The 14,639-nt window shown below is 37.8% G+C and overlaps 1 protein-coding gene across 2 annotated transcripts in view; it reads right to left on the minus strand.

Annotated features, from left to right (window-relative positions):
- The window catches only part of LOC113234061 (MKL/myocardin-like protein 2), a 39,354-nt gene that overhangs the window by 11,532 nt on the left and 13,183 nt on the right, over window positions 1-14,639 (minus strand). The gene's annotated exons all lie outside the window — the stretch shown is intronic.

The raw sequence follows: 14,639 nt of genomic DNA on the forward strand, positions 1-14,639 counted from the left end.
TTATCAAATCCACAATACTAACAAGGGTAAAAACTGACATTCGTATATTTACACTAGTAGTAGTCCAATGGGAAGTGCGTAAAGGCGTGGAGTTCGCGGCTCAATTAAATGGGTGTGGTGGTTATTAGGCGAGGTTATCCAGCGCACGCGCACCGCGATGTCCCAAGTCAAACTCACCGACGCGTCGGATCTTAATTGTTTCAAATCCTTGAACTTATTTATTGAGGTTAAGGTGCGTTTTACAGATTTGTAGAATTTACACGAGTGGCTATTTGTATTGTACTAAATATACATAACTGATTTTAAAGTGGGGTAACTCAAATTAACTAATATGTTAACTTATTTTATTACAGAGCTGTATTTAGAATGTGCTGAACTTTATTGCGAATAAGCCATCGAGTTTTTTATTTAAACAATTAGTAGTATTGTTTAAAACCGTCTTCTTCCAGAATAAGCTGATTTTGAGATAGGTTGCTATTCTGATATTCAAGAACCTAGGTTCATGATTTTCAAGAGCAAAAGTCTATATAATATCTATAATAATAATATCTTTATTACTAAAAGGCTAGCTTCATAAATGTTGCCTAATGAACTAGTACCACTCTACATAAACAATTTTTATACGGATTTTTTTTACTTTTTATTACGTCTGGGAACTTTAAGATGGGATACATTCAAACTATGATAACTAATTAGCGTTTGCGACATAAGTATAGAACGTTTTATACGAACCAATGCAAAACCGTAGCAGTTCCTATAAACTTTTCACCATTTCCAGCAGCACGGAAAGAAACGATGTATTACGTAATGTTTAAAAATTGCAATAAACCCAAAAATACGAAAGAAATATACAAACATCTGTCCGCTAACGTGAGTTATGTACGAGACTTCAAAATGTTCTAATCAAATTGTTATGTTATACTTTTCCTAAACATTGATGAAGTTATATATTTGTTCCACGCGTTAAGGACAATCAATCGTGTATAAGGCCATAAAACGACGTAACAAACAATGAGTAGGTACCTAAATATTACACAACGGCCAAGTAAAACGTCTGTTACGCATCTTTACGTAGTTATTACTGAATACAGTTTTGTAAACAAACTCGCGCACGTGCGAGCTGTGTACCACCATCCACCACCGCTGACTCATTGCAAAGTTTGCTGCGAACAACATCATAAGACAACTGCTACTTAAAATTCACACAGCAGTGATGAAAGCTGGTGTTTGTCAGCATAAAAAAAATTTGTTAATGGTACTGTAGTATACCTTGTCCAGCATGCATGTTTCTTGCCGATTTTTCTTCATCGATAAACCAACTCATCCATATAAAAAAATATAATTAAAAAAATAAATATAAAATATAATTAAGAATAAAATATCTCCAAATTAAAGATATAAAAGTTTGCACGGTAATTAATAAATAAAAATATGCGTTTTAAATGTGACTCAATTTGCCGGTACATTGCCAAGTTCCAACTATATGTGCATCTTCAACGACCTTGCGACAATCGTAAGAAAGTACCTTCGTCTCGATGGAAACTAGCGTATACACAAATTATACGACTTGTTTGTATGTCACCGCTAGTCATCGGCACTGATTTGTCCCGTGTAGCCGCAACCCACACATCTTGTATCATAACTTTGGCATCACACAACAGCTCGGTTACTTAGTCAATCGGTCAATGAGAGTCACGTATTCTAGAATAGTTTCCATCGCTATAAATACACACCAATTAATGACACGTGCATGTATTTTTACTTTTATCACGTGAGTTTATTTGGTGAAAAAGTTCTTTATATCTCTTTATTTTATATTTGAAACAAGTGAAGTGAATTTGCCGTGAAGTCGGTCAAGGCTTGTCTGGAGTTAATAGCTAAAATAAAAAATAAAACAAAATAAAAAAGGGCGTGTAGTCGCACGCGCGTTACACATCAATCAAAATGTCAACGTGAGGAAGACGAGCGGCACAGACGCCGCAACGGCTTCTTCTATTTACGTGATCTTGGATTTAAGGCTCAATTTCGCAATTAAATTATATTCTTTAATAATTCTAATATATTAAATAAAGGCAAACAACAATACTGAACAATCTCAGTACAGAGTACTAAAAAAACCGACCTCAAAAGTCATCCACCCCCTAATGTGCCATCCTTAGAGGTGGAACATTTTCTTCAAATTTAATTGGAACCACTTCTTCTCTATCCAACAAAAAAAAACATGTCGAATTGTGAACCTGTTCCTTTTTTGAAGTCTATTTTATAGTTAATAACTAGCCCTCATTGCAATAATAATAGTCAGCGTTGTTTGGGCGTTTTAAAACTGTTGTTTGAAAGTGATTTGCTAAGCGTCTATAGTAGACCTTGGTTTGAATGAATGAAGTTCCGCGAGGGTCCACGTCACGTCAGGAGGCTGTGGCGGTGACGTCAGGTGTGCACACGGCACTGGTTCACGCGTAGGCGCAGCCACCTGCTGTGCCCACGCAAAGGAGTACGTTTATAATCTGGCCGATGACGCTATCACATTGATTACTTATTGTAGGGCTTATTATTTGTTTGCGATACAGAAAATATACAAGAACTACACGATTAATTTAATTTCTTACAACTGTGTCAGCAGAAATAAGATCCAAATAACACAAACATTATAATATATAGGTCGCGTCCAGTTGTTCGGTGTATCAGCCGCCCGCTTTCATTAAGGAGACTAGTTTATTCCAAGACAAACAGAATAGTTGCAATTCCCATAGTGAAAAGCTAAATATGATTTGTGGCCCGAATCTCGGGTGCGAGAGACGACAGAGTGGCGTGGTGAGTGGCGAGTGACCTCAATACGCCGCTACGGTTAGTACAACATATTCCGCCGCACCTGTCATTTTGGACTAGCAAGTTTTCACGAAGAACTCTATTTGCTGAATGTAGCAATTGAACTGTGTTAAAAATGTTTTGGTAGAGTCCATTTCCCGTCCCAGATATAACATACACATAGGCCATATTTGTTGAATTTGAAATATGGGTGTCAATATATGAAATATTGTTGGTGTTGATATATTTTGCTATAGTGGCGACCATAAAAACTGAAATAAAGTTATCCTTCTGCTAAATTAGCGACTAGTAGGGTTTTTATTCCGGTAATCTCGGTCTCGAAAATTTCGAGAATCTCGACCATGTTTTTGGCATTTTCGAAACTCGAGACTGATGTTTAGAATCTCGGGAATATCAAGACAAAAATAACTTAAGTCGCTTAAATAGAAAGTATTAAAAATCTAATAAACCAACAGAATTTTCTTATTCTGGTTACATCCTCATAGTAACACTGTAGTGGAGCCTAGTATAATCTGTGGAAATTGAAGAACAAAAGTAACAAACTCAGGTCCTCTCTATCTGAAAATATATTTGTTTCTTATAACCGTACCCAAGTATAAAAATGAAAAAATAACTTTCATAAATAACTTCTCATTTTATAATTTGTGTTAATAAAGAACATATGTATATTATCATGTTTTGACTGCCAGTAAGTATGGAAACCGAAAGTCTCGTTTTTCCGGGATTTCCGAGACCGCACCGAGACTCGACATTTTTTTCCCGGGACACAGAAAGGTAGCGACACTGAAAGCTTCCTCTTAAACGGCATGTTTTAAGCGAGGAAGAACGGAGCGTATTTACATGGAGGTAGGAAGAACTGATTATACTAACTCGTTCTTAATATGATTCATGTATTCGTCTAAAATAAATAGCCTAAACACTTACTGAAGACACTTTCAAATGCTTTTCCACAAGCAACTGCTTTAAATTTGGCAACAAGATACAAACCCTTTTGGAGGATGAGAGAAACAACTCATATTTATGATGAATGGCATAAATCTTCCACTTCGCATGAGTCATTGTTTGGATGGATTAGTGCGCATTTTAGCAAAAATCAACAAACGCCGCGTTGTTTATCTCAAGCAGTTTCGTATTGCATCAATGCCCAACGCCTAAAATTTTTCTTTAACACAACTATTTTTTATCCCAATCTACAAAACTCAACTAGTTACTTTGAGGAACTTCTTCCTCAGAGTAACTAGTTGAGTTTTGTACAAAAAAGTACTTTTTTTTCCAAACAAATTATTTTCCTCATGTCTTTCTTTTATTGCTACAACCACTTGTAGACAATAAACTTGATTATTTTAAAATTTTTGATAGTCTGAAATACTGTTAGTTACGCAATGTTCATTATAATTAAACAATTTATTGTTCACAGAAAGTATTTTTTTATTTTCACTACAACAACAATTCAATATGTTATGCTTAGATGGATGACCTATATAACCTGAAAAGATGAAAAGACTAATTTCAATTAAACAAACAACGGAATTGGGCATATGGATTTATGCCATAGACGTTCCTGCTCCGAAGCAGAGCTTGCATAACGCGTATTTGGCTTACCACACTAGGCTAAATTCGGATCTCAATTGACTTTCGTACGCCGATGAATGAATCGCCAAACGTCTAACGCAGTATCCCTCGTGATATACTAGTATGTAACCATAGGCTTTTTATGCATTTACTAAGCATAACTAATTGTATAAGCAATTAATACTATTAATCTACTAAATTCCTTTTTCATGTTTTAATGTCATCCATGAAATAATTCTTGACTTGTTGTTTAATATCATTTTCACAAATATTTCCTTTCCCCTTATAAGATTTGAAAGCATCCTCCAATTAATAAATTTGCACGTCGCCGAATGTAGAGACTTACGTCCGAGTATATAGTTTTATGAAATGGGTTTGTAGGCGTTGAACAAGCTTGACGAACAGGCGATCCTCGTAAAACATTACATTGTTATCAACAACAGCAAAAGCTATTTTGACTCAGTCGACATGCTGTAAAATTACAGTTTTACATCATACATACATATTACAAATAAAGCAACAAACATTTGAAAGAATATACCATGTTAGATGCATTCCGCCCACGAAAATAACAACGTACGAATCGAGGCAGAAACCGGCGTGTTGATGACGTAAAAGGATGTTTTCAGCAGATCGGCAACAGCGGCCGTCTGTTTATCGTCGGCAAACGGTTAGAGCTACGCCTAGTCTGAGCCTATCCAAGCTGCAGCTGTAAAAACACGCAGAATTACCCACTTCGACTAGCAATAAATGAGCATATGTATACATTGTGATAGCTAGCCTGTTACGCAACACCAACTCTAGAAGATAAATATATTTACATTTATATATATATATATATACATATATATATATATCATTTTGATTATTTTTAAACTGGAGCGTATTCTTGATTACCTACGTGCATTTTAAGGACGTAACAATAATTAATTTTAACACCAGCTCACCCAGTTAACCCAAACAAAATAATTTTCGTGCGACTAATTCGCATTGTAAATGAACGCCAAAATATGTAAGGCAAAGAAAAACAAAAGACCCGGCTGCCAACGCGTGTCTTTTAGTAAAGTTGAATGAAATGCCAACAATTCTCATACCTACAAACTATATCTGCAATATCTAGTTACATAATAAAAATCAAATATTAAAAGGTAGTTGTATTTACAACTGAAAGCGATCACAGGATGGTAAGAGGCTTGTTGAATATCGATGTCAAACGTAAGAGGTCACGACTGATGAAGTCTACTCTGCGACCCAGCGGTGCCCATAGAAATGACTCCGAAAAGTTTCGGCTCGAACTTCAAAATCGTTTCTCTATGGACGAGATTAGCAATAGGTTGGTGGAGACTGTCCACACGGTTGAGTCAAAATTCTTCAGGACCCGCCGCCAGGATAGGCCGCAGAAACTCTGCGATCATACTCTCAAGCTAATGGCAAATTAACGCGATATGACGCTGCAGTCCTCCGATAAGGTTAAAGCCTACAGACAGCTCAATAGACACATATGGAAGTCTATGCGACACGACATACGAGTCTTTAATACCAATAATATTAAAGATACCATAGAGTCGAACAAGGGCTCCAAAGTGTTTGCAAGTGACATGTCTCTTGGGCAAAGTCAGCTTACAAAGCTGAAGACAACGTTGTAACGTCCAAGCCAGAGGTACTGGGGGAGATCGAGAGGTTTTATAGCCAGCTATATACCTCGCTTACTCAGCCTGTTGCCGATTCTAAAGATTCTAGAGCCAAGCTCACCCGACACTATACTGAGGATATCCCGGACATCAGTCTGTACGAGATTAGGATGGCTCTGAAACAGCTAAAAAACAGCAAGACACCGGGTGAAGACAGAATTACATCCGAGCTTCTGAAAGCGGGTGGAACACCGGTACTAACAGTCCTTCAGATGATCTTTAATTCAGTCTTGTTCGAAGGGTCGACGCCAGAAGCGTGGTGATACTCTTCTTCAAAAAGGGAGATAACTATTGAAGAATTACAGGACATGTGTTTTCATGAGTCATCACGAATCGTCTCGTGCGCAGATTCCGCAGATTCGATGACTTCCAACCCCCCGAACAAGCCGGTTTCCGCAAGGGCTTCAGTACCATAGACCATATCCACACGCTGCGGCAGGTTATACAGAAGACCGAGGAGTATAACCTTTTTGTTTTTGCCATTATGCTTAGTGTTGGTGAACTATAAGAAAGCCTTCGATTCGATCGAGATTTGGGTGGTGCTACAATCTCTACAACGGTGCCACGTTGACTATTGATATATCGAAGTGTTGAAGTATTCGTACAGAAACGTCATTATGTCAGTTCGACTACAGGGCCAGTGCACAACGCCTATCCAATTGCAAAGAGGAGAGGAGCGACAGGGAGACATCATTTCTCCGAAACTGTTCACCAATAGATTGGAAGATGCCTTCAAGTTACTGAACTGGAAAGGACTCGGCATCAACATCAATGGCGAGTACATAACTCACCTTCGATTTTTGCTGACAATATCGTGGTCATGGCAGAATCGTTGGAAGAGCTTGGCACCATCCTCGGCGACATCAATAGGGTTTCCCAGCAGGTGGGTCTAAAAATGAACATGGACAAGATGAAACTTATTTCGAATGTCCATGTCGTACCCACCCCTATATCAGTGGAAACCTCTACTCTCGAAGTTGTTGACGAGTACGTCTACCTCGGACAAACCGTCCAATTAGGCAAGGCCTACTTCGAGAAAGTGGTCAATCATCGACTCGGTTGGGCAGCTTTCGGGAAGCTCCGGGACGTTTTCTTGTCCGCAATACTTGTCCTTGCAGACAAAAGACTTCGAGCAGTGCGTTCGCGCGTACCAGCGATGACCTACGGCTCTGAGACGTGGTCACGTACTATGGGCCTCATAAAAAAGCTCAAAGTCACTCAACGAGCTGTGGAGCAAGCAATGCTCGGCATTTCTCTACGTGATTGAATCAGAAATGAGGAGATCCGTAGAAGAACGAGTCACCGACATAGCTCGAAGGATTGGCAAGTGGAAGTGGCAGTGGGCAGGGCACATAGCTCATAGAACTGACGGCCGTTGGGTCAGAAAGGTTCTTGAATAGAGACACCGAACCGGAGGGTCTTAAGTGGGACGGCCCCGTACTAGATGGACTGATGACTTGGAAAGGGCGGCTGGTAACCGATGGATGCACGTCGTGTCCGATCGGCTGGTCTGGAAATCTTTGGGGGAGGCCTATGTTCAGCAGTGGACGTGTTATGGTTGATATGATGTTGATGTGTTTACATTGATGGGTCCGCGAATTCGCTTATATACAATTTAAAAATATTGGAAATGAGCGTTCGGAATGCGCTTATTTACACAGATATTTGACCACATTCAATTGATTGTAAACTGTTCTTTGATGGTTCTTATAGAGTTTTAATACAGTTGTCACATTCTGTGGGTAACTCTGAAAACTCACACGCCTGCGACATTTTTAATCCTTTTGGTCAGTGGCTAAAAATATAAAACCTCCACGCTGTGATAAGAATAATCACAAAAATTATGTCCATCGTGTATCGCCCCCGCGCATTTTAATTTTGCTACCTTAGCGCCTACTGACTGATCATCTAGAGAACACGTCAACAAAGTTCGTCATAACGTAAATGTCGAAATTGTGACCTTGACTCTCAATATATAGGTACATCATAAATACATTTGAAAATTATTTATTTTAAAAATACTCGATTTTTCGTACAAGAACTACCCATAAATTGTAAAATACGTCAACAGATTATTATGAAAATGTGCAAACATTGAGCACGAGCGCAAAACACATGAGTTAGTAGCCACGTTTCTACATTTGAGATATTTCGATCGGTCGCCGGTCTCGCGAATTAATTGCAGCTATTTCTTTCCGGGCTCTGAGCACGCGGGTAACGACCGCAGCTCTTTCAGACAGGCTCACTTCAGCTCCAATCTTACACAGTACTCGAGACGAAAAGAAATATAGACATTCTTTAACAATGACGCAAAAAATATAATAAAATTTAATTTCTAGTATAAATTATAGAGACAGAACTGTTTCATCCAGTTTAAAGTAGAAAATATGAACAGATATGCTCAGTCGCATTGCTGAGAGTTCTTCAGCCTTTACACATACATACTCAATGTGTACAGCGGTTTGGTTCTTGAGGACGTACGACAACAAATCGGCTGTCAAGAGTATGTAACGAGACAAACATACGGTTAGTTATTTATGTATTTCCAACAAAATAACAACAGGTGTGTATACACTGACATAACGTTGAAGTTTTATAAACTTGCGTTCCAACCTTGAAGTCGGTGGCATCAGCAATTATAGCGGCTGGGACAATCACAGATTAATCTGAATTTATAGACATTGGCAGCCAGGCGGAACTCTCACACCACTTAACTAAAACACTTGTAAATTGTTTCACAAAACATCATGCACGGGTTTGAGATCATGATCTTTGGCAGCCGTAGAGTTATGTTACTTGGACATCAATTAACCAAATTAAAATGTAAGTTTACTACACTTAACAAAAAAACTGAAAATCCATTACACAGGTATATAATGAAAAGACATGACCAATGGAAAACTAACGGGTTCATAAACAATAGCTTGAGAAAACAAACGTCCAGTCTTCTAGTCCGATGTTAGTGAGCTACTAACTATTGTTAATTTATGTTCAGTGCGTCACAAAACCGGACGAGGGGAATTTCAAAGATGGAGTGACGTACAATGCACCTATCTTCGGAAATGTGTAAATGAAAAATAGTGGACCGTCTTCATATCGACATTGCCCAACGCATCTGCTGTAATGGTATATCTAGGTGTATCAAACTTCTTTAAACTGCTTACAGATTTGCTCGATTTTTTCAAGATCGACACGTGTGATCAAACAAAACAAGTAAATTTGTAAGCAACAGACGATCGACAGAAACTTGGAGGCCTATACCCAGCAGTTGGTGAAGCCAGGCTGTATATGATGATGAGACGATCGACATCGAATTTTTTCTCCATCAAAATTATAATCAGATAAAATCAGTAAATGTGTAAGAAGTAGAAGAGCGATATCGTATTTTTTGTAGATCGACACGTGACGATAGTTAAAAAATCGAGCAAATCTGTAGGCACCTTGATACTCGTTTACGAAATTACTACGAAATAAGTGCAACTCAACTACAGGGACATGTGGGTCATTAATAAAAATAAACACACAAGATCAAAGACACACAAGATATTCGAAGTCTACAGTCAATGTGGTCAAGACGATCTTAATAGAACCATGTTGTTTTATTGTCGTAATATTGATTTGATTGTGACATTAGTGAGAGGGGTCAATCATGAGTGGATCAGAGACTTCGACAAGATAACACGTGCTGACTCCCATTCATCCGTCATGTCCCACGTGCTACGCCCAGTGCCGCTGGCACCGTGCCGCGTGACGAATCTATATCGTATATTATGGAAAACATGTAGCAATTTTCAAAATTGACGTCTTTATTCATATTAATACATTTTTAAATGATGAAACTGAAGAATTTGACTTTGCCTGTGTATTCGAAATGAAAATGTAAATGTATAAGATAATGTATTGAATGTATAAAGGTGGTCACTCGAGACAATGATAAATCAAAACCTGACTGTACATATAACACCATACTATTATTAGTACGGTGTTGTTAGTATGGTATATGGTATACCATACTATTGTTAGTATGGTATTTGTTAGCTGCAGTTTATGCTGCATCTAACAAATACCATTTGGGTCGTATATCTAAGTATGACGGCGGGCTAGTCGGCCACGCGAATAACAAACGAGCAAAGCGAGGTCTGTTTTAGGTCAACGCAGAACAAATACCAAACGGGTCGGTCGGCCGCTTCCGTAGTCTATTTCTGAACTGTACCTAAGCTGAAGCTGTCGCGACTTTTGTGACTGAGGCGTGCCTCTGGCGAATGTTGACATTTCCGTTCTTTGGCTGTTTATAACTTAGTGTATCTATTAAAAACGTTAACCTAAAAAAAAATGATAGTTTCAACAAAGCCAAATTAACACAATACCCACTGTAAATTGAAGTAATCATTGTAAATGCATTCAAACGAAGTGGTAGGAATTTCTCGGCTCTTTGGATGCGGATTCAGCACACTGATATCGGGTTGGGGCAAATACTTTCTCTTTCGTAGCAGATGACAAATTGGCCCTCAGCCCAGATGATTACGAAAATATTAGTAAGATTAACGTTGCCTACAACGTTAGTACAGTATGCGCCGTGTACCGGAGATGAGGGATGGATTTGGTTTGCGGAAGCGATCATTCGTATTTCGCAGAGCTCGTCCCGATTGCGTCGGTTCGTCTCCACTCCTATATCTAAATAAGGAGCAAAAGTTCAACGGCCGGCTGACTAGGAAGAAGGGATTTAGAAAATGAGACACATGTTGTTTTATATCAAGATTTTGTCAACCTTTTTTATGTGCTCCCAGCCAAAGTTTCTCCTCTAAAACTTTGGCTGGAGCAGAACAAAACAGTTTTACAGAGAATTTACTCGTACATTTTATGTATATACCGATACCTCTATTAGCTATAAAATGTGGGACGGAGGATGCAAAATTTGTTTTGTGTTTACGAAAAATTACGACGTAAAACAGATGAAGAGATCGAAACAATTAAATCAAAATCAACGACAATTAAACAACCAAACAATAACATTGCCCAATAACAATTAATTAATTGTTATGGGTCATCAGGGTCATCAAACCTGCCGTCACCTGTTTACTCCCTATTTACTATTGAAAAAGTATGCTGGTCTCATGAGAATTTAGTTCTAAACGTCAAATGTGTGGAAACACTTTCCCCTGGCGGCGAAGATGACGTTGCACCTTGGCAAGTGCCAGGGCGTGAGACAGAAATTGCGTAAAGGTGTCGTGAACACTTCATTTGAACTGTCTCTGAGAACTTTTCACGACAACCGAAAGTACAGAAATACCATTATCGTCTGTCAACAGAGCATCAGAAATAGAATGGCGGAGTGGTTTCAAAATAATTATCATTTGCCCAATTGTTTATCTGGTCGGAACAAACCCAAGACGCACGGACTGGTTTGCTTTTAGAATAAGCGTTTATCATATATTTTTGTAAAATGTAATTTCGGCCACATATAACGAATATTATGCGACTTGGCATTCACTCAGCATAGAAAACACTGTGCTTCCGAGGCTACATAAATTTTTTACTTAGTTATAGGTAATTATGCATCAATGAACTCTCACGAAGAAATATTCTGAAAGAATTCTATATGGAAAAGACGTATTCAGTCAGCCGCGATCATGAGACGTGAAACGGGCCTGAAACGTTGGTAAACAAAAAACAAATATACGCGATTCAGATCCGAAAAAATAGTTTCATTTCCTAAGTATGCTGAAAGTTGTAAAAATAGGGATGTATCTTCTTTGATACGAATTCTCGAGGTGATTTCTTCGTATGACTGATGCGTACATAAAATACTCTTTATAAATAAATATTTTGTTAATCTTTGAATAAAAATATTTGTAACTTGGAAACGTCACGAGGGCCAAACTGACGTTGATTTTACGTCATATTTGGCTCTATGTAAAATTACACAACTTTATACGACGAAAGAGTCCAGATACTGGTTGTAATTCACATTTAAACATTTTTGTTAGTATTATTTTGTCAAATAATATCATTATTTTTCTCAATTGCCTGTTAGCGTCTCGTTCAAAATTAAACATACATATTTATTAGGCTTTAGTAGTTTCATAAATAAACTTAATATCCATTTGCTATAACAAAGTAGTAATTGTAAAAAAAAATAGCTTAGTCGAGGCTAAAAAAGAAAACGCACTTTCTATTGAATAATAAAATTATTATAATCTCAGTACAGAGTACTAAAAAACTGACCTGAAAAGTTCGTGGAATGACGTCTATTTGCCAAATTTTATTGGTTTTATTGGTATCGGTTACTAGAAAATGCGCGAAACCGGATTCATCTCCTAGTTTGCCACCCTTAAAGGAGGAATATTTTCATCAAATTTAAGTGGGATCACTAACGAGGTACCCTCTTTCCAACAAAAAAGGATCATCAAAATCGGTTCACAAATGCCGTTATCGCGTAACATACATACACAAAAAACATACGGTCGAATTGAGAACCATCTCCTTTTTTTGAAGTCGGTTAAAAACAAAGCGTAAAAAAGGTTAAAAAATAAATAAAAGGAAATGAACAGCACCGCACGAATATACTACACTTGATCATTAAATTTTATCTATTCTAAAAGTGCTATAATCGACGTGTAAAAAAATAAAAGTGAGAGTGGGCTGCATAGTTGCGAGGGAGGGCGACAAGAACTAGTTGAAATATTGAACTAAACTACGAAACCTAAACGTGGAAAAATCTTGGACAAACTCCAAGCAGCTGATTGATGAGGATGGTCATTTCGTACACGGCCAATCCCGAGCTTTTTCTTATTATTTAGCAAGTAATGGACTAGTCTATTTATGTGACGTGAAAAACAAGCCGCCGCAAAATATGCCGCCCGCTCACAAAAAAAAATAATGGTATAATTTTAACAGCAGTATGAGAAAAAGGGTGGCGATATGATTTAGATTGTGTGTAAATAAGACGTTGTGCGTTAGTAAATTTTTGAAGCGTAAATTGAAATCGGCGAAACCAATAATAATTAAGCACACAATAATGAGTGTATGCTTTATTATTATTACTTACTCCCACACTAGAGAAACCCTGTATCGCGGGTGCCATGGCCCCCCACACGTAGAGATCCACGAATTACACTCAAACTCACGAAATAAGTAAATGTAGGCCATTCAAATATTTCTCCCGGTCTAGGAATCGAATCCGGGACCTGAGGCGCAGTTAGCATGGTAACCGTTCGGCCATGGAGGCAGTTAAAGTCGCGTCTCGTGTTCGTTAAAGTGAGAAGTATTCAACTGTTGAGAATAATACGTGAACAAAATTACTGTCGATAACCTACGATAAATCGTTTTTAGCACATTGACTTTAAACCATAGTCATAAACTTTACATGAAAGAAAGCTGTTTATCAAAATGTTGTTTTCATTGCACATTTATCATTTTTGAAGTCGTATGCTCGCATCGGACACTTCAAATGAAGCGCCAGTCGTTTGAATAATCGGAAGAAAATTACCACGAGTTTTGAATGTTGCATTACCTACATAACAGGTGAATACATTAGTTTTCGGTTTTCCAGATTTTAATCATTTGAGCTTATCTTGTACATTTGGTATATACTTAATGTGCAATTTAAATTTCATCGGATTGACAATAAAAAAATGTCATTTTTAAATTTTTTTTTCCAGTTTTTATTAAACTGATTACGAGAATTAAAGGCATATTAGTGTTTTCTATTTGAAGGAACAATGCATTTCAAAATTGTAGTCAGTAGTATCATTTCGTTAATTAAAATCCAAACTAATATTATAAATGCGAAAGTAACTCTGTCTGGTACGTTTTCACGCCTAAACCGCTGAACCAAATTAGATGTATTTTGGTATTATAGATGGAACCTAGAGAAGGATATACGCTACTTTTTGTCACAAAAATAAATCTTTAAGGGGGTGAAATAGGGAGTGAAAGTATGTATGGTGAACCAATCATTTCTCAAGTAGTACAATAGGCTTATTCGAAGCACTTACTTCTTGGAAACGCACAAATGCCACGCACTAGGGAAATCCGGTGCGATACGCGGGTGCCATACACACCTACATAGACAACCACAAACTACACACAAACTCATGAGAGAAATAACTGTAGGCCATACAAATATTTCTCCCGGCCCGAGAATCGAATCTTTGGTGGCAGTCCAGTATGGTAACCGTTCGGCCACAAAGGTAGTTTAACATATAAATATGAGTCATTTTGTAAAATTATTTCGAATAATTATCCAATGATTCCAGTTCTCTTTAACAGCCTGAATGCAGTACAAGATAGTAAATGTCCCACTTTAAAGACTCGCGTAACTAAAATTATGAAATTCCTAGCCCACAAGAACTCGAAGCTCTATTTTAGCACAAGTTTCAGTCTGATACAAACGTGGGCAGCGATGTGCTTAGCGACGTTAATAAATAAAACGAAATGTTTTGAACAGAGCCGCGGTTATAATTTGCGCGGCGATAAAAGAAATAGCATTTTTTTTCTCTCGAATGTTTTCAGCAATTTCAGCTTCCTGTGGAGTGCATCGCAGGAAAT

This window comes from Hyposmocoma kahamanoa, unplaced genomic scaffold, assembly GCF_003589595.1.
Source record: "Hyposmocoma kahamanoa isolate Upper Pololo Valley unplaced genomic scaffold, ASM358959v1 81, whole genome shotgun sequence".
NCBI lineage: Eukaryota > Metazoa > Arthropoda > Insecta > Lepidoptera > Cosmopterigidae > Hyposmocoma > Hyposmocoma kahamanoa.